Here is a 21434-nt window from a genome sequence, read left to right as displayed (position 1 = left end):
AGAGAACAAACATATTTTTGGATAATGAAACAAAGTTCTCTAAAATACAGAAGGGTGTTGTACTGGTGTTTCCAAAGAAACACATACCATGGCCATTCCACCACAGTGCTGAACTCACCCTGGTAAACTGATAGTGCATTTGGCCCATCTGCATGGCTCCTCTTGTCTACCTCTGTGCAAAAGCTTTTGCTTCTCTGTCCCAAAAAGGAGCAGAACCATTGTAAGTCATGATCTCTATCCCCAAGCAGSTACTTGTTTATGTGGAACAGGTTGTAGGATAGCAGGACTGCACAAGCACCTGCAGGAACTACACAAACGCTCCYCAAACTAAAATCATTCCTGTGGCAAGGAACTAAGACTAAGTCTATGTACCTCTCTGGTTATGTGTTACAGGAAATTAAGTATTACCTTGGGGTGGATTTCACACATGCACATTAGCTCTGGTGAGGCAAAAATTTTGTTTCAGCAACACAGGCCTGAGGTCTGTCTATTATATGGCTGCTAAGTGAGATCTTACCAAGGTCTATAACGTAAAGTTAAGAGAAAATAAGCCTACAATAAGGAGACTCTTCCATCTTAATCTATTCAGACTAAAACTGCTTTTAATTTATTGGCCTAGATGTACATTCATTTTTTTCTTGAAAAATTGCTTCAATTTGCTAAGAGAATTCATCTTACAGATGGACTGGTAACAAAATACAAATAGAACATTAAATATGGAAAATGTAACAGACAATGTATTTTTCTCCTTTACTTACTTAAACTTAATTTGCACCTAGTTATTTTCATGCCAAGCACCTCACGTAGTTAAATAATTAGTGCAAATTAAATTTCACCTTTTTTTAACTTGCAAAAATAGTGAAATGGAGTTGTTAATTATTTCATGTTTTGCTGTAATGAGCAAACAACTTGATAGATAAAGAAATAGGGTTAATTTTTAGAGTAAGCTGTAGATACTTGAGTTTGAGTGGACCAAATACACTCGCTTTTTCAAGAAGCAAGGAAAATGAGACAACTATGTGCAACAACTCTCAAGGCAAGGAATCTCTCTCTCAGTAGCATGTTATGATCCAGATTATYAACTTCTGAAAATCTACTCAAAGACCTCAGATGCAAGAGTTTACTGTCAGTCTCTTGGCACATGCATCTCCATCCCTCACAGTAACTATTTTCTTTCATTCAACAGCCCTGTGCTTGCCTTACTTTGCTCACTCAGATCACACCGACAACAGCAGAAATTCTACCAGAAATCAAGGCCAGTCTCTCTTTTGCTGCCCACACCTCCAATAGCAGTCAGAGAACAGCCCTCCTTCCCTCTTCCTGGGTGCAGAGCCCAGCAGTGGTGGTTTACTTTGGCTCATGTCCCTGCCTGCACCATTGAGCCACAGGTTCGCATCTCACATCCCGTCAGCACTCAGCCCGTGGCTGTTAATCCTCTAGTGAAGGCCATCAGGCACTGGCTTTAACCATATGGCATGAGTAAAAGGGCACGCAGCCCACAGAGGGTGCAAAGTAGCAGAAGAGTCAGCCAGCAGCTGCAAAACTGGGTTTGCAGTGATGCCCATCCCTCGGGTTCTGCTGAAAGGTAGAGTGAAAGGTCCCTTGGGGCTTCCTACCCTCCCAGCTGCACAAGCCTCAGCTCTTGACCTCCTAATTAACCAGATCAGAAAGCTGTGGCCATGCTATCATTGACAGTACAAAAAAATTCACCAATTTACTGTGATGTCCCTACACAATATTCTGCTGCACTAAGAAAACCATAAGGTTGCAGAAAGGATATTACTATTAGTTAACCAAAGAATACTATAGAGTTAGAAAGGAACGCGTATTGGAGTCAAAGCAAGTAGAAAGCCTTTGATCAACTGTGTATTTGGGTACAACAACATAAATTCAGAAAAGGGTCCTTCCCTACATACAAGATGTAGGTGTCCTTATGTGACACTACTTATATTCCCAGCTCTATGCTTCTGGTCCTATAGCAGTAACGTGACTAAACACTAAGTCAGTTCAGTATAATAAAGAAAAATACTTTCAAAGACTGAAATTTCTTTTCACATTTTCATGAAGAATAAATTCCTTTTGAAGATGTTGCGTTGAGGGTCCTAGAGAAAAATCCTACATTTGTGTAAAGAACACGGACAATGGGCAGCAACACTGTCCACTTCTTTACAATTGCCCTTCTGACTTCTCTTGGCCGCGACATGGATGGCCTTCTGTGTCAGAACATACAAGTTTTCATCTATGCTTCTTCATCTTATTTTCTCCAGTGGTGCTAGTTACAGAAGCAGCTTACAGATGAAACTGTTGCTCATTACAACATCCAAACTATTGCCTGTACTAAGCCATTGTCAACCACAGTATATATATATATATATACACATACGGTAGTATTAAAGACCACAAACAGCAACACTAATTTTTGCGTTATTAATAACAACACTATCTCAAAATAAAGTAATTAATAACCCTACTCCACAATTTAGTTATTTCATCTATAAATCTGAAGAAGAAAAAATATAGAATCATTTGGTCAAAATGAGATGGAGGAAGACAGTCTTAAAGTAAATTCAAGAGTTCTGAACCATTTCTTTCCTAAACAGCTATTATTCCCATTCCTTTATTTGCTAATATTTTTAATATTTCTATCTATGCCACCAAAACAAAAGGTCATCCTAGGCTTAACAACTCAGCATGACTTTGAAGAGTAAAACTGCATAACAGCTGAGAAAACTGTCATGGAAAAATTATAAAAGAAAAATTTAATTTAAAATAAATTGTTTTTTCTTCTAATACATTCATATAACCATTTGCTTTCCCTTTTCCATTAACTGGCTGTAAAATCTCTTGAGATAGAGGACCATCGTACTGTATACATGGCTAGCRACCCTATAGGAGAATACAGAAAGGAAGAAAAAAAGAATTATGTAATGATTGCTAGGGGCAATCTTAGCTCAACAAGTTATTGTGTCTGAAATCAGTCCCACTTAAGAGACTTTATATTTATTTCTTACAGTGCTTTTCCAGAGGAAAATGAGGGGAGGAGAAAGGATTTGGCATGCATATACGCAGCACCCTCCAAGCACTGCACATGGCTGAGCAAATTCTCTCTCCTCTGTTAAACCTTCCCATCTCAAGGCTCTGTTTCAAGATACATCTCATAATGAATAGCTGGAACTTGCCTGTACAACTGAAAGTACCAATACACAGTATTTAATTTCAAAACCWAGTCATATCCTATTCTGCAAAAGGCTGAATGCAGTTATTTCTTTGCATATCTTGCTTTCCCCTGCTTGCAAGCATATTGCCATGCATGATTCATGTTACATAACTCCAGCTTGTTAAAAACAAACAATTATTTTGCTAGGTAGCATGACAGAATAATGAGGTAAATTCAGAACTCGCTTCTCACAGAACCCAGACAAAAGCTGCTCTTCAAATAGTATGCCTCTGCAACATTAAAGAAACAAGTAATCAACTGCATCAAAACTGTTTACATTCAAAGATAATTAAATCTTTCGAATTCAGGATACTGCGCTGTAGACAATTCAGTGCCTCTTCTCACACCACAATATGCAAACTCACTAGTGCATATGCATTTTTTTTAAAGAGTGATTTTTTCCCCCCAAATCATTAGAGAATAACAGCTGAATACTGAACCAATTAGTTTCACTTGCAAGAAATCTGTATTGCTTTAATGCTTTGGCTGACTTTGATGAGATAAAATCCTCTTCCCTTAGTTAACTGCCAGATGCTTGTGTTTCTCAATAACCATTCTTACTCATATCCCTGTTTCTGTCACAAAGTATAAAAGCAGCAGCTAGAGCGGGTTAAACAGGAGCTTCCTGTCAATGCTTCACCAGAAGCAAGACTCCCTATTCCATCAAGGCAAAGAAATCTATTTAGGCCCTTTACATTCAGCATTATTCAGCACTATTTGGATGATATTTCAGGATCCCTGAATGCCCACCTGACAGTGTGCCCTCTATATTATGCAAGTGATGTATTCTCCCCAAGGCAAATTATCACCTGACCATCCTCTTTTCAGCTGAGCTGCATCCATTGACATGCTCTGTGAAGCAAGCCATTGCAACATAACCGTATTCTCTTCTCAGTCACTTCTCCAGGAGAGCAAAAAAAAAAGAGTAAGCGCGAGAGGGAAAAAAATATATCATATTTCTCGCATCACTGCTAAAGCACAGCAATAGGCAGCTGATTGGCTGCGCGGGCGAGAAGGAAGCAGCAATCAGGGCACTGTGCTAGCACGGGCTCACTGCAGAGCACAGACCTGAAACTAGGTCTCAGCCCGCTCGACTGCAGGGGAAGAGAGGAAAAAAAAGGCAGTACTTTCTCAAAGCAGGAAGAAGGGGAGGCCATGAGCGTTTCCTGTTGTGCAGCTGAAACAAGCAAAGACGTCATTACATTTACACTCCCTCAGGGTGTCAGCAGATTGAGGGCCAAAGTTCAGTCATTTCCAATGCACTGCAAGGAGGGAGGTTTCGGAGGAGAAACCAGCAGCGGCTTTATTGCTAACAGCATTCTCCACACTTGCATAGCAAAACAGTTAAGCAGCATGTTACCAGGCTCAGCTGCAAAGTACCGTGTGTGACTAGAAACAATATTTGCTCAGGAGCCGTGCTGCTCTTATTTTTCCTACGGAGCTCGTGTAAGGAATACTACCACAATACAGAAACACACTAAGCTTTCTCTGCTGCCTGTACTTCCATAAGCATCTGGAAATGAAGCCTTATATATTTTTGGATGCCGTGGAGTAAAACACATCTTGTGAATGCATTACGGGGTAAAAGTAGAGGGTAAAATTACAGGACTCCCCTGTCAGATATGGCTGACAAACCAGCAAAGCGAAAGCAGATGCTTCTTTCCAGTTTCACCCTCTGTTTCCGAAGCAAATAAGGGCCCAACTTAAGGCAAACAGTGAAGGCACAGGAGTTGTGTTGGTGCATGCAGGAGTTTAGCATTCAGTAACTGATTCTCTCCCAGGCTGGCTGGCTGAACCTAAGTAAATAATTTGTATACTTACTGGCAAGAGCAGGGGGAAGCTGGATTGCAGTCCTACCTACCATTACTACCTTCTTAAGTTAAACATTAAAAAAGACTTTTTAACAGTAAGCATCATTAAGAATTCAAATAGACTATCTGGGAGGTTTTAGAATCCCCATCACTGGAAGTTTTAAAGAACAGATTAAACAGCTATCTGTAAGAAATGGTTTAGTTATAGCTCATCCTCCCTTACGGCAGGGGGACGGGTAGACTTAAGGTACATTCTCATGCGTGAGATAAATCCTAGACCCCATTTTCATTAGCCTCTCAACAACATGTCAAAATATAATGATAAATGCAGTCATTCCACTATCGGTATGTCCGACTACCTACCTCACTGTTGTGTCTAGGACACCTCTGTACACTGAATGAGACAGACCAGGTGTGAATGTGTTCAGCTGAGGAATGTTGATTTTCAAATAGTGGCACCTAATTTAATGTACCTTGATGAAAAAAAAAAGTTACAAGGAAATTTTTTTCCATCTCTCATCTCATACTACCGTGACCAGCTGAAGAAAAGATATTTTTGCTATCTTTCTGCAGTAAACACCATGTGGTAACACCAGGAACTGAAGTCAACCTTTCAGCCCTAGAAGCGCTGAGTGTTAGAGCTGAAACTAGCAAAACACCAGGACCTATCTTGAAGTTGTAATAAACTGTATCTTCCATGAGACATAYGCGATGCCACTGGCTTGCCAAAGCATCTCATTTTACTGAAAGGTCAAAGACAATATTTTTTATAATCAAACTTTTTAATTAAACATTTTGGATATACTTTGACAAACGTATTCTACAAGAATATGAACTGGTTTGGTTACTTTCTACCCTTTCTTTTTGAGTTAAATGGTTCAAAGATAGCTCATCTTGAAAATTCAGTGCACAGATAATATGAAGAATTTGTTATATTAACTTGAAGACTTAATCCTGAAAGTTATCAATCTGGCAGCAACCATCTCCTTTTTCTGTATAAAAAAAAGCAGGCCAATGAGTCTTTGCTATTGGCAGTATCTTGCAGTATGCAATACACAACCTGAGGAAGAAAATCTGATTTCCACTCTGCATCAAATCAAACAAGCATTAACTTTAGTAAAGACAGTTTGGATTAATTCAGAGTGAAGTGCTCAGAATCTGATCTATTCTGGCCCATACAAATGTAGGTGATAGATCAGGATCTGGCCCATGTCATACATGGTCATATACATGTGGCAATGTTCTCCTAAAAGAAGAAGAAAGGGGACAAAACCACAAAACCTTCAATGTGCTGGAAGAATGTTTCCATTGCGCACCTGACAAGCATCCTAAACAACACAAAAGAGATTYATTAGATTTTCTGAAATCTATGCATAAAGCACTATGCGTATTCAGAATGAGCTTGGTCAACTATTTTTAGCCTCATATCCAAAAAATAAAGAGCACACAGTGTTGGTACTTTCGCCTGCACTGAGATAATTGCCACACAGCACAACAGCAGCATGAGACTAGGTTGCACAGCCATTCAGCACAAATGCACACTATTACAATAGGCATTTTTCATACATACATGCAACACAATGCTTGTTAAAGAACAGATAATAAATAAGGAACAGCATTTTTTTCATACAACTATCCCTGCCCTGAAAGTTAATCTTCAGGTAATTAGGTCTTACTGCTCCGTTACTTGAAAAACTGTACTACACCATCTTTAGCATGGTTTGACATGAGAAAGTGCCATCTGTTCTTTGCAGTATACTTCATATTCAAATACAATCATAACATACTAAAAAAGAGCTGTATCTATTGGGCTTTTTTCATTTGAAGTTTGAGACTTGAAGCACATGGATGGATGTAAACTGCAAACTGGTATCATTGTTAGTGATATGGTATGCTGGCAAAAATACATGCTTTTCCACTCTAAAATAACAATTGGTTGCAATATTGCACAAGTGCATATGGAAAGCAACTCACTTTTAAATAAAATCRGTTACCTACAAAATATCTTACACCCTTACAGAATCCTACAAACTTAATTATATTTTCACCCTTTACAATCCATATGTGTAACAAAGCCGCTATATTGTATCACTAGGGAATTGGAATTAGTTATAAGGCTTTTATAATTCTTCCCTTTCCATTTGAAAGAATGCCTGAGAAGTACAAATGGAAAAGCCATTATCTTGAAATTTTTTGTTGAACTCTCTCAAGACTGAAGGAATTCTCCCCAGCAGTCCCATAAACAGATAATTAAAAATATGCTATACTGCTTTTATGAGGAGAACAAGGTAAATAAAGATAACAACATCCAAATTGCCAAAYGTCCAACAGCAGGTAATTACAGATCTTTAAAATATATGTGGAAGAAAAATAGCACAAGCTTCTCAGTTACAGTTGCCTGAGAGGTACAAACTTTTCTARGGACAGGACAGATGCCACTACTACTGTCTGAAAATCTCACTAAATAAAAATGTGAGGACTGTATCATGCTGCAAATACATACATCTCCACTGAAGAACCTGAGTGCTACTTTTTTCCTTTTTTTATTTTGTAACAAGATCTTAAGTGTTCAAATGTCTGAGGCCAAAACCTATTCTGAGATGCCTGAAGAGTAGGAGAAGATGACACATGAATCTTCTTCTCTACARCATACACCCAGCAAGCAGCCAAAGGCAGGGCAGCAACCTGTCACAGAGACAGCACKGAGGCCGTGATGCTTTGCTAATCTGCCCTTGCTTGCCAGTCAGGCCCTACAACAGGCACCTGGTAGCTCTTGCTCTGAAAGCTATGAACTACACACAAGCTGAGGGCTTGGTTTTCATTGCAAACCTGGTACTGGCCAAAATACAGCAGTACGTAAGATGCAGTAGGGGAGACGGCCCACTGTTGAAGGACACGATCCAACAAGGAGTGAAGTCAAAGCTTTCAAAAATGAGTGACACATCCCTCCTCGTGCATCTTCTTGTCCACTGCACCCCAGGCTGCCCCTCTGAGCCTCTGCCCAGGGCCAAGAGGCCTCCACTGCCACCACCAGCATCAGCTTCCTCTCCCCACACCAGCCTCTCCTCCCATATAGCTCAGTGGGTTTCCACGAACAAAGCTCAGCCTCGCTTTCAGAAGCTACTGCAAAAATGACACATTGCGAAGAGAAAAATATACTGTCATTATGYAGTAACGTGAATTTTAGATGCAAATATAAACTTACACATTTAAGATACATTTAAGATACATGTAGATATACAGAGTGTGTGTGTGCACATGTACATGTACACACACACACACACACATAAATGAATATATGGTAATGATTTTGTTAAGTGGAACCAAAGCCCTGAGACAGTCTTTTATAAATACCAACTTAGGATGATTCACTGGATCAAACAAATTATGTCCTGGCAGTTAAGTAGGGGAAAAGGCAAGCCCTTATTTTGGGGATCAGTCAATATTAGTAATTTATTTCAAGTGCCTAATCATGACAAAGCAGATCTGAAACCTATGTTTAAGAACCTGCAGTTTTCAACAATAGACAATCTAATTTCAAGAAACCAAAGCAATTGCTAAAATATTTACTGAAATTGCTTTCATGGAAACAATGAGAAAACACTATAAAAATGTTAAAAATATTAAATCAACTTGACTGCTGCTGTATCTCATGAATTCAACAAGATCCTAGGCAACAATAATATTTAGAACAAATATTTTTCTTATGGGAATAGCATTTTCACTCAAATTGACCAGATGATATCAATTAAAAAAACAAAGATTAGATACAGAAAACCCATCTACTGAGTCAAAAATGAAACTGTACTCCAGTGAGTACAGTGCTTACTTAAGATAATGTTTGTTTTTCTTTTCAAAGATCTTCTTTTGTAGTGTGTTTTCTATTCAGGTATTTTGAACTAATTACAATTCAAAAAAGGATGAAAACATGTCCAGTAACGCTTCAGAAAACACATACACTYCTCAATTAAAAATACTGTATACTTACACAAAGATTAATATATTAAAAATAAATCTAACATCAATTCCAAATTCTGCACTTAGGCTATATACCCAATAAAAAAGGGAAAGAAAAGAAAGACGAGCGGTGAAATAAATAAAAATTAACGATACAAAAATATAGTAACTTTCTACGTAATATACCATCTGTTCCACAAGAAAACCATGCTGCAGCAAGCCACAGGGGCTATAGCTATGAAAAGCCCTTGCAGAAGAGCCAAAAACTGTAACGAGCWGTTTTGGAAGCTGCGGAAACTCATACTAGCCACCACAGTAAGGAGGCAGCCTGCGAAACGTTCAGTGCAAATGCACGAGCCCGCTGTCAGGCTGCGGGAACCCGAGCTGCCTTAACACCCGCAGAGTTCCCGTGACCTTGAAAGTCCAGGGACAGAGTTTTAGAGCATACCGGCTTGGCCAGGTAGCACCGAGTAGCCGGGGCTGGTTATTCAAAGCAGTGGAGTTTTGCTACGTCTTCTTTACGGGAAGGTATGTTTTGACTCTAGAGTTACAGTCATAGTAAACTGGATTTCCCTAACTCCTCCACAGGCCATACCTCCATTGATGCTGCTTCCTGCTCTTTTATTGATCTCTTGTGTTGTGCCCGCTTTCTGTTACGCTGTTTTATGTTATATGTTGTATATATTATTTCTGGTATATATAGCCCAGTATCTTGACAAACAGTTTAGGGAACACGGCACTAGGCATCCTCAGATGTGTGCTATCCACAAGGCTCATGGAAAAGAGGAGCCAGACTCTTGCTCACTGCTGTGTGCCTTGCAGCAAACTTTGTACAAGTCTTCCAGCCACTCAGGCAAATAAGTGGTCAGAAGAGACACAGATCAAAGTAGTATGGGGTACTGTCTCATGATTAGGTCGGGCAATTCCTTCCAGCTGGCAAAGGTGCTGCCACTTGGGATTACGTAGCATGGAATTTACTTCTGCCTCTTCTTTATTATTATTCATTAGGTATGTGCTAAAAGGGTATCCTACCTTTCCTGCCATTGGTTGCAGTATCACACCACATATAGGGTCTAGGGCAAAGTTTGAGTTCTTAGAACTATTCTTGTTAAGGCTTTGCTTTTGCTCTCCGTCACCATCCCGTGACCAAACAACAGAATCGCAGAACCCTCCGCAGTGAGGAGACCAGACCTGGATGAGAGGGAACTCATGAGCCAACACATTATCATAGCTCTCATTAATAAAATAATAAACTGTGCAATTACAGTGGCTTGTACGCATACCTCAGGGTATGCAGTAAGGCACAAATTTAGAAATGGAATGTTTCCAACAACCAACAACCTAAACAGGCAAGGATCTTTATCAAACAATTAGGTTACTCAAGAACTACTCCAATAACTGGCCCTTTTTGCCCAAGGTTATATATTTTAAAATCATGTCATAAGCTTTGGTTGATCTGGGCTTTTTCCTCTTCATTTCTATTTGTAGTACTTAAAAAAAAGGGGGGGGGGGAAGGAAAAAGAAAGAAAATAGTTCCTCTACCCTCTGATCAATCCTTCATGAAATTTGAAATTTTAAATTTTAAATTACATGTAAAAGTGAGAAAGTGCAAAGAGGAACCCAGTTATCAGTGATAAGCCAATTCTGTTCAGTGCTACCAGATTTCAGATGGAAGACCATATAAACAGGATATGTAGGTTATACAAGAATAAAACACTGTCCTAGAACCTTGCAATCTTATTGCAAGCACTGTTTCATTATGTTCTTTTTTAATGCTGAACAGCAGCAGGAGCTGTAAAAAAATCTAAATGTGTGTATGTATATATATATTTATATATGTATGTATATACATCTCAGAAATAATGCCACTTGAGACAAGATGGTATGAGACCTCATACTAAAAAAAAAGAAATATCAAAATAACAGCATGCACAAACTGAAATGAAATGCAAGTTTCTCACATCTTTATCTTAACAAGCAGTCCCAAAACCAGGTAAGTGGATCCCTGGTGAAATAAGAGTACAGGATAGGTAAGGTGCAGCCCAAAATCCAAGCTCATAAACTCTGTTGGAACTATGATGCCTTCAGGAACCCAGTGAGTTTYTTTTTTTTTTTTTTCTTTTTTTCCAAATGAATTGTAACTACAAAAAAAAAAAAGGAAAAAGAAAAAGAAAAGCTGGAATTACAGCTCTAAGCCACTGTCAGTACCAATGCTTGTATCTAAAACTCATCTTGTATTCAAATCTTATATTCAAAAAACAATGAAATCACCTTGGGGTACAGAATATATCTTTACTCTTTCCCTGCAAATTACCTTATGCCATCTGGCAATGTAACAATCATTCCTGTTAAGAGTGCCCTTTGTGTTATATCTCCTCTGCCTGAAGTATCCAGAGGCTGCTTCCATGTAGACAGATTTTCCAATATTCTCATCTATTGTTATCGTATCCACTAAAGAGTAAAACTTGTATGGTGAAGGTTTCCATTTATATGCTGAGACAGTCAAGAGGAACACTATTTCAGAAGTACAAGTCCTTTCTACAACTATTGGCAAAATCCCAGCCCCATGGAAGTCAGTAAGAACTTGCTATTCTGCACTTTTATTGAAGCTAGGATTTAATCCAAAATGACAAGGCTTTCATTTTACTCACAAGAAAATAAACAATTTGCAAGGTAACACAAGGAGTCCTGAGCACAGCTTGGAATCATCATCTTTTCAGTTTCGAGGCACTGACTTGAAAACAGTGGTATGAGGGCAAGATAGCTTTACTCTTGATACAGTAGAGACTGAAGGTCAAGCAACAAGATGGCAAATGCTAGCGTGATCCAAATGCTCTTTATGATGTCCTTCATTTACATGTATCTATTTACATAATCTATTTACAGGGATAGTCCGTTCATGAGTTGACTTTCTAGTCACATATCCACAATGAGGAGATCTGGAACCAGTAGTTCAGCCACAGAGCTGAAGTGAACTGACTGACCAGTGAGGTGGAGGTCAATGAGCACTACACAGAAGTCGACTGTCACGAATCACCAGTGACAGGGCCTCAGAAGTAATCCTTTAACCTTCTAGCTAGAATAAGAGTGATATGATTATGTCCTTCAGAAGCAAGAGGATAGGAAAAGAATTCAGAGTTCCTCTACTTAGAAGGCAAACATCCTCAGGGTCTACCAAGATACGACCTTGGCTGAATCAGTCATAGGCAATAACAAGAACCACACTCTGTAACTGGATGAATATTGACTCTTGCAGCATCATCAAGTCAGCAATGCACCAGGAATGGTGAAAAACTTTAGAAAGGTCACCTGGACAGGTTCTGATTCCCCTCACATCAAAATAAATCCGTAACAGTCTGCTACAGAGAACTAGCAGGTCTTTTTACCTGTTTAGTAAAATGTAACTATGTATCTGCATTAATACATAAATCTGTGCAATAAATGCCAATATTCTCACATTAATAATGCAACTAAGTTAATTTACATTAAATATTTTCTTTTATATTTAAATAATACCACAAATCAAATCTACATTAGCAGTAGGTCAAATCTTCCTCTCACTGACAAATAATGCAGACCTGCAAGCACTAGCTCTCACAAAATTATTCCAGGCATACAGTACTGCGAAGGAAACTGAATACAACTGGAGACAAAAGTTACAATTACATAAACATATGCAGTGTATATTCACACAATTAAATATTTCTTCATGCAATATGGCAAACCTCTTCAATATTCTTTTGTAATCTGTTCATATTTTATGAGAAAACATCAAAGCAGTGGTGCCAAAAATGGCATTTTTTGGCTAAAATAAAAAAACAAGTATAATCTCATCATCTGGATGTGACACTGTCTGAATTACATAATGAAATTGGGAAGCATGGCACTCTGTTTTCTAGTGCATGAGTCTGTAAATAGCCACAAAATCTATTTATTGTGCTCTTGGTGTGCCAGACAACCCACTTGACAGAGAAAGGCTCAGTCAAAATCGGTTTCATTTATTCCCTTGCTTGGTGGTAAGTGCTTGAACTACTGACCAGGATCAAATCATGCTGCAACTAAATTAAATCAAAACAGCRCAATAAGCAAATGAAAAGAAAAACACTTGCAATCACCGAGCAAGATAAGAAGGCATGCCTCATTGTATTCTGATGGAAAATTATATGTGGAGAAGCCAAACAATGGATATTAGAGGATGCTACCACCGAATCCAAGATGGTGGCTTCTGCTGGGTCTTAGTTATTCATCAAGACATGCTTTTATGACTTCCAAATCAGCAAGGATTTTAAAGACTGTAATACTAACATTCTGTAAGCTGAGGACATAATGCTAGAGGAAGACTTCATCTGGCAAGAATAACTTCTTGTATGAAATTATAATCCACTATCAGTCACATTTACACCTCCCCTTCCCGTTTTATTCATCTTCCCCTCTAGAGCTCATTCTCAGCTAGCATACATCCAAAAATATATATTTAGCATCCTCGTTTCCTTCTTTAATTACTAAGGCTGTGAGAGAGAGAGAAAAAAAAAGATTTCGCTCATAGTCGCTCCATTTGTGGAAAATATGCTGCACTGAAGCCTTTGGAAAGGTCCACATACAGTAATTCCATTGTTCCACATGTGTTTCTCTTTCCTGCCATGCAGAGGGTGATCTGGGGAGCAATGGAAGGAAAATCAGAGAGAAAAGTCACTTTGCTGTTACGCAGAAGAACAAGCAAAGACCCCAGATGCACCACTGTAGAGCATTACATAGAAGACTGACTGAAATTAAAGCAGAGGTTCTTTTCCTTACACTCTTTGAAAAGTGAATGTGTCCCGGTTAACTTATCACTATGAGAAGATCAGGCTCATCAACTCTGGAAACTGAAATCTGTGTAATTCAGAAGCTAAACAAGCATTTCCAGGCTACTGTATAAGTGCACCTTGTCCTTCCTCCAAGAGAGATGTATCACAGGATCTGATATACTTCCAATCCCTTAACTATTACTTTGTCACCTCTCTGCCAAGTCTGTTCATAAAAGCAACAGAGTGATGAATTTTTGTCCTGATTAATTTTGTCCTTTTGTACTAACTAATTTAATGGAGTCACTGAAGTTATATGATAACAGTTTTCAACTAATAGTGAGCTGAGTTAAAAACTTTTGAAATTAAGGTTCTACATGTGATCTTTTCATCACTTGACATTTTGCAAACCACAGTGCTGCCAATAACCAAACAAACCACAGAAAGGTACTATGGGAACCTTCATACTAGTCCATATTCATTCCAGCTTACAACCTTACTGCTTTACAAAACATAGTTGTCTCAAATCTACCCTACTGATCACACCAAATTTGTAGTAATAGTTCTACTAAAGCTTGGCTGATTCTGAAGCTTTCTACCAATAATTAACACTATCCACTATGATAAATTAGATCAGTTAGAGCTGAGTACAGATTTGTATATTTTTACATCAGTAATTAAGTGAATCAGAGATAAAAAAATAAAGATTTGAACAATACATAGCTAATAAATATCAAATATGACAGATAACTTTCTAGATCAACTTTACCTCTCCATCCCAATTTTACTGCCACCATACCAACCTACTAGAAATGTARTAATACTGTACTTGGCATCACTCTAGCTCTAAAACAAAAAAAATCTTTGAGTTTTCACTTAAATTGATCCTCTGATTTCCTACTCAAACATATTTTTATATAAATGATAATTATCCTAACACATATCACAGATTTCTTCAGCTGTATTAGTAGTACCTTAGTAAGCCTGTATTACAATTCAGCTGTACCTCACAAACATTAAGAAATATAGCCTGTCCATCACAGTCAAAATATCTACTGATTTCTATAGGAGTCTTGCCAGGATTGGTAGGACCAAGCACGAAATAACGGTATGGGCTACCAGTTCTGTCTGACACAATTTTACTGGGAATTTTTAAAATAATTATATTCACAAAGCTTTGCAGGGATGTTAGAGCAAAACCTCATTATTCTAAGAACCCAGTATCATGTTCATGATCTCTCATGGTGATCAAGATAAACTATCATAATGCAAAGCATCAAAATGTCTGACTTTATGGTTTAAAAGTTCATAGTTAAATATTATCTCTACTGGAGTCAGTGTATTTATTGACTTCAGTGGAGCTGGGATTTGATTCTAGGGATCTATGAATGTCCAGTCTAGGATAAATATCTTTCTTACTAAGAAACTATTTTGTCTCAGATGAAGCAGAAAAAAAATACGGTTTTGTCTTCATAAATATAACTGATTTTAAACCCCAGTAAGAGCAGAAGTGTAATTGCTAGGCTGTTGCTCTTGGCCTTGTTTTCACACAGATTGTTAACAACCCAAACACATTAAAATAATACATTTTAGTAAAGTACTAGATACTCTTTTCACACCATAATGATTGCTCTGAAAACTGACTATACAAAAGTTGACACTATCTTTATTTGGTAGATGATCTCTTTGTATTTAGCGTTCAGTTTTTCCCAATCATTTTTTTCTTACTTAGATGGGAAAATGTCAAAATTAGTTTCCCTTTGGTGTTACAGAAAACTATGAATTTGACTCTATTCTTTCTTTGCAATGTTAACAAAATAGTTTTATAAATTTAAATCTCAGGATGAATAGCAAGGGGCTCTTCACAGTTGCCACAGAGGATACAGTTATACATTATCAGCTTGCACAAATACCAGTTTAAATATTACTCTCCAGAGCATTTCTTTATCATTGGTGAGGCTTATACAAAAAGTAAAATCATTCTCAAATCTCACATAAATTCACAACAGTTGGAGCAAATAAAGATCCATTTTTTCAGCTGAGTGAAACACTGTAGCTGTCTTTGAAAGACTATSTACATGGAACTCCACGTATATTAGGAGTCTTCTAAACAGATTGCACTCAAAGTCATACACTGAACTATGAACACCATTAATACATGCCAGCAACTCAGTCTATTGAATACTGGCTTTGCCTTGCAACTAAACAGTGTCATGTCCTGTTGTCAAGGAAGGGTAACCTCCACTTACTATTTTGTAATATTCTTTCTTCACACACTACATGTGTTATGTTTTAATGCAAACCATAAATACAAAATACAGAGAAGTGGCCATCTGAGAATGGGCCATTTCTCTTATTTAAAAGGAATACAATTTTCAGATCTGTAATATAAATATTCAAGAAAAAAAGTTCTAATAAGACTAATTCTAATAATCCTGTTCTATTATTTTTTAAAAAATAAAGCTCCTTCCTGGGTAAGCGCAGATATTACTTTATGGGAAAACTGTTCATTAAATAATCTTATTTTAACAAAATTAAATAATCTGCTCTATTAAATTCTCTGTGCTGGTATCATGTTCTACAACATGTAATTGGGCATCTCTTTCAGCTTTTTAAATTGCTTATTAAAAAAAGCCCAGTATTTCTTCTTATTCATGAAGTGCTTGATAAGGAAAGCACCCGAGCCCTGAGAGTTGACCGCCAAGCGCAGCACATAGAAATTCCATGCACATCACTAGCTTTTGGGGGGGATTAAGTTAGTCCAGTCAGGCCAGGGGCAATATTATAACCTCAGTAGCTAAAAAAGCCTTTTATATTAATATCAACTATACAATCATATCGTATCCAATATAGTCTGAACTAGGCAAGAAGTCACTATAAATCACAGAAAATAATCTGCTTTTTTCTGCTTTGGTCTTTCAGAAGCATTTTCTTACGAAGAGGATCAAAAACTTTTACTGCATTACCTTTAAAAGGTCACCTGACACTGTAGTTTCAATTCCCTTTAGTTCCTGTAGTTTTTACGTTTCTATTAAACTGAACTACACATGCAAATTATCTAATTTCTTTCTCATATGACTCTTTATATGGAATTTATGATAAAACACTATCTAAAAAAGAAACTCTTTTTATAACTATCAAACTTCAAGTTCCTCTTGTATGACAAAACAGTAATTAAAGCATGCATTTTAAAAAATACTATACATTCTTTTTCTCCCTTTGGCAGGTGCCAGAAATCAGAGATTTCAGTTAGAGCCAAAGCAGTCTATTACAACTCACTAAAGTTGCAATGAAATAAACTTATATTTTTAAAAGGAGACATATTTTTTACAATTTCTGGAAACTAAAATTTTCCATATCAAAGAGTGATATTTTTCAGAATTGATTAATGTGTTAGTATAAGGCTGTCAATCACAAGCAAAAAAAAATAATTTTACGGTAAGCATATAAAATGAGGTGCAATAAAATATATCTGTATGAGCATGAAAATAGCGAGTAAAACATTACCACCTATTTAAAGTTTCTGTATCATTTTTAGAAAGAAAAGAATTCTTTCTGYTGAGACTTAATCTACACTGACATCAGTAGGATGTGCATAACCCCCATAGAAGCTCAGTAAAATGGATATACTCACTCTACAAACTAGTCATACCAGCATAACCATGTATCAGAGGAATTTATATCAGATAATAAATCCATATTGGTGCACTGTATTACTTTAAGAATACTACCATCCAAGTGATAACTTTTTCTGTATGTAGGCAAGCCAAGCTCCCCATTGAGAGAAAGTGGAGAAAAACCAGATACGCACATTTGCTTTCTCACATAAAAACCTCCACTGACAATCTTAGGAATCAGTAAAAAAGTAAAAGGCAGCACTCAATTTCAAGAAATAGTAGATGAGTTATGCTCAGAACAGAATGAATAAATACAGAAACGCAAGCAGAGCTGTGGGCATAAACAGTTGTGGTCGAGACTTCACTGTTATTACTCTGGCATACAGAAAACAGTGAGAGACCATTTTGCAGATGTACAAGATGTAGCTGAAAATCAAATGAAAGTAAGTGCCCAGAATCCGCACAACTTGCTCATGCTAAGAGGAAACTCTTACATTTAGACCATATTAACGATGGTGAGAAATTAATCACAAAATTAAAAAAAAAAAAAAAGCAAAGAGACTTTTAACTTGACAGGCAAAGATACATACAATATTTGTGTGCCTTCTGATTATTTCACATCAGGGATTTGGAAACGCTGCATCAGATTGTTTCCCCTTCTCGTAACCCTCTCACCCCCTTTCCACGTTAATAGCTTTGTGAGAGAGATTTATGGGGAGAAATCTTACTAGGGACAACCCATTAAGAAAGAGTAGTTAAGGTAAAGTCAGTTGTTTAATTTATCAATAGAAGTCTACAGTGCGCAAATCAGAAGTATGTGGTGCCTCCCATTTGCCATTTCATTATAAAGCCAAAAACCATTTACGTATTTACAGAGATTAACATATTCAACTGCACTGATGAGCTCTTCAGGTCCAAGCAGAGGTTCACTAGTTGGTTGTCAGGGGAAAATTTCTAATGCTTCTACATGCAATAGATTTTTCTTCTCAGGCAGTTAGACAAGCACTTTTGTAAGTCCTAATATCACTCCAGAGAGAAAAACATGCCCCCACTGAAATTCCTGTTTAATGTTTCCTGCTGAAATAGAAGTTGTTGCAAACTCTTATAAAACACTTCTAAGCATTACAAACCAAACAGTATAAAATTTCTATTTCCTATTAAAATGGCACAGACAGCTTGAAATTGTCGTTCTTATGTGATAACTTTGTGCTACTCTAATTAAACTGTAGTACCCAAAATTACTGACTGAAGTACACTAGTGAAAAATACTATTCTTAAATTCTCCTATCTAGCTTATTCTTTCAATCCCCTTGCTGTTGCTTCCGTTCTTCAGGAACTGCTAGATAGTTTCTTCCATTGAAAAAAAAAATCAGTTAAATTAGAGTAGAAAGACAAATAATTTTTAAAATGGTTGCTTTAATTCATAACACTACTTTAGAAATGCAGTGTAAGGAATCTGTTAGGAAAAAATAGTAACCAACTCTTTAAATAAAAAAAATAAAGTATCAGACTTATCAGATGTTTTTCAAATAGCAAAGGTATGCAGCCTTTGCATACAACCCTCCTACAGATTTCCTATCAATATTAGTGATCAACTCTTGCTGAAGACTATAACCCATCAGATCTAATAGGGATTATAACTTCCCTGTTGGAAGGACCAGTACCTTTAAACAAAATACTCTCAGATTCACCTCTTCTCAATGAGCAAGGTAAGACAAAAAAAACATTTTCTCCTCTTTACTCTGTGAAGGTCATCAGCATGAAGAATCAACTTTTGTTGGACCTGACTTACATTATGACCTAGGACAACTGGAGAAAGCTAGCACATGGGTCTGACGAGTGTATCTGGAATTCTTGGGCAGAATCAAGTGAGAATCAAGTGACTACAGTACTTGCTGAACTCTTGAGCAGGATGGAGAGCCATTCATTTAACAAACCACAGCTTATTACAAAACCCCACCATACCAAACTTTGAAAGATGATTTGCCTTCTTTCATAACACTTTACAGGTCACATAACTGATCTTATCAACTTTCCACATACAGTAATACTCTTAAATAGCACGCATTTTTCTCTTTGATGGGTATGTATTCCAGTTCTTAGCTAAGTAAACCACTTCTGCCAGACACACAGCTTCTATGTGCCAGTTACCTTACCCAAAATGGTTAGATTTCAAAACTAGCATCAGTAACTGCCCCCACTGACGACTTGGAGAGAAGGCAGTGAGGAGAAGGACATGCAATATGGTACTTATTACTTTCACTTTTGTTTAAATCCAATTCATCTTCGTTCTTTTAAAAACAAGTGCCTAAATAAATGAATAAAGAGATGCTCTGAAGTAAATTTCCTGCCTTAAAATTTGTCAGCTTACCTAAAAACAATCAGACTAGACTAATCTCATAAATTAATTCATATAACTGTGTTCAGCCAACAGTATCAGAAACAGTTAAAAGTCAAAGAGGAATGGCCTTGTAGGGTGCCACCACATAAACTAAACATGATATACTGCCAAACACTCAAGCAGACACATGTACCACTATTCAGCAAGGACCACATGAATGCATATGGCTCTTTGTTTTGTCTTCATAGTAACAAGAAGGTTCGTAAACAGATCGTACATATGAGGCAATCTAGTCACTTGAGAATCTAAAAATCTGTCTTTGTAAAGAACAGTTTGGCACTGTTGCCACACAATCAGACTTAGATACATAATTAAAAGTCCTCTATATTTGTACTTTGGGACAAGTGCATTTATTTTTGTTCTTACCATACCAGCGATGTTTTAATGTGACACTATGGCCAGGATGTATACCTGCTATTCCCAGTGGTCACTGGAAAATTACAACCCTAAAAATTTGGAATGTTCCATCAACAAACCTAATGACACCTTGTGGCTTTGTACCACATCAATGTTCTCATTTGCACAGTTGAAATAACCTTAAATGTATTTACAGAAAGAGTACTAACTTTTAAAAACTTGCACAGAAAGAAGAAGTTCTCAGCCTGATCTACAATAACAACGTTAGGACTTTTCTGGAAAATATCAGGTAAAACAATAAAAGTCATGAAGCAAATTTCAGATAGCCCGTACCCTCAAGTTTCAGAAGCAGAAGGATATGGAAACATCTGACTGTAAACAAATAAAGCATCTAGGTTACAGTGCACCTATCCAAATATGTCTGTGTGTTGTAACCTAATAGGCAAAAGACTCTGATATCTTTAAAAACAATTGCATTTTGTTAGCGTGTTTGCTTATCATCTTCACTATCAAAATACTGAGGATTTCTGCACTGTGTCCTCATAACCTGAAGATCAAATTCCTCTTGCCATCAGCAGTAAGATACAACAACAGGAGAGCTTAAAAACTAGGTCCACTGAATTCGGTCCTTGCTAGACTGCAGTTCTTTCAATTTAATAATTACTATGATTAGTCACTGTCCCCAAAAGCCCTAAGGATGACCAGAGCCCCCTTGTGCTAGGAGCTGCACAAATCCAGGAAGGAAGGTACAGTCTGCACGTACAGCTTCATGGAGTAATAGCAGTAATAATAACATACCTAGATTAATAATAATATGTATCTATTAATGGTTTGGTTTTGTCACCTGGACTACTTTACTTCCTTCATAATAAACCACAGCAAAGATAAATTATAAGTAAAAAAGTAATACTCTTGGATAAGTAGGCACGCAATATTTGCTATATTTAATAATGTACAAAGCCAGTCAGGTTCTGTATTAACGTTTACTTCGTTTCAAAATGAGAATGGAAATCACTTAGCCAAACACTTCTAATGACTTTCATTAGAATTTCTATTAGTTTAATTTTAAGCGGCATTTAAAAGTTACTGTAATATATTAAAAAGTTGTTTAACAGCTGAAGTTTAATTGGCTCAGTTACCATATTAAGAAGAAAAATCCCTAAAAATATTACTACCAATGGGTAACAAAAGCAGAGCAGTCTCTCACGGGAGACTGAGGTCGGGGTGCTTTTATTTTTTTGTTTATTTATTTGGGGTTGACACTCTTCATAGCAAAATGTCTGTTGAAAG

The 21434-nt window shown here is 37.2% G+C and overlaps 1 protein-coding gene across 5 annotated transcripts in view; it reads right to left on the bottom strand.

Moving 5' to 3' along the window:
- The window catches only part of HIVEP2 (HIVEP zinc finger 2), a 151699-nt gene that overhangs the window by 128137 nt on the left and 2128 nt on the right, over positions 1–21434 (bottom strand). Inside the window, exon 1 of one of the 5 annotated variants that reach the window (XM_085299271.1) lies at positions 3968–3991. The exons of the other annotated variants lie outside the window; for them this stretch is intronic. The gene's annotated coding sequence lies outside the window, so the exon portion shown is untranslated. Of the gene's footprint in view, positions 1–3967; positions 3992–21434 lie in introns of those variants that run through there. 5 annotated transcript variants of the gene reach the window in all.

Source organism: Rhea americana, unplaced genomic scaffold, assembly GCF_003343005.1.
Source record: "Rhea americana isolate MKP2758 unplaced genomic scaffold, rheAme1 scaffold_149, whole genome shotgun sequence".
NCBI lineage: Eukaryota > Metazoa > Chordata > Aves > Rheiformes > Rheidae > Rhea > Rhea americana.
Note: the sequence above shows the minus strand (reverse complement) of the source record. Positions and strands in the feature narration are given on the sequence as shown.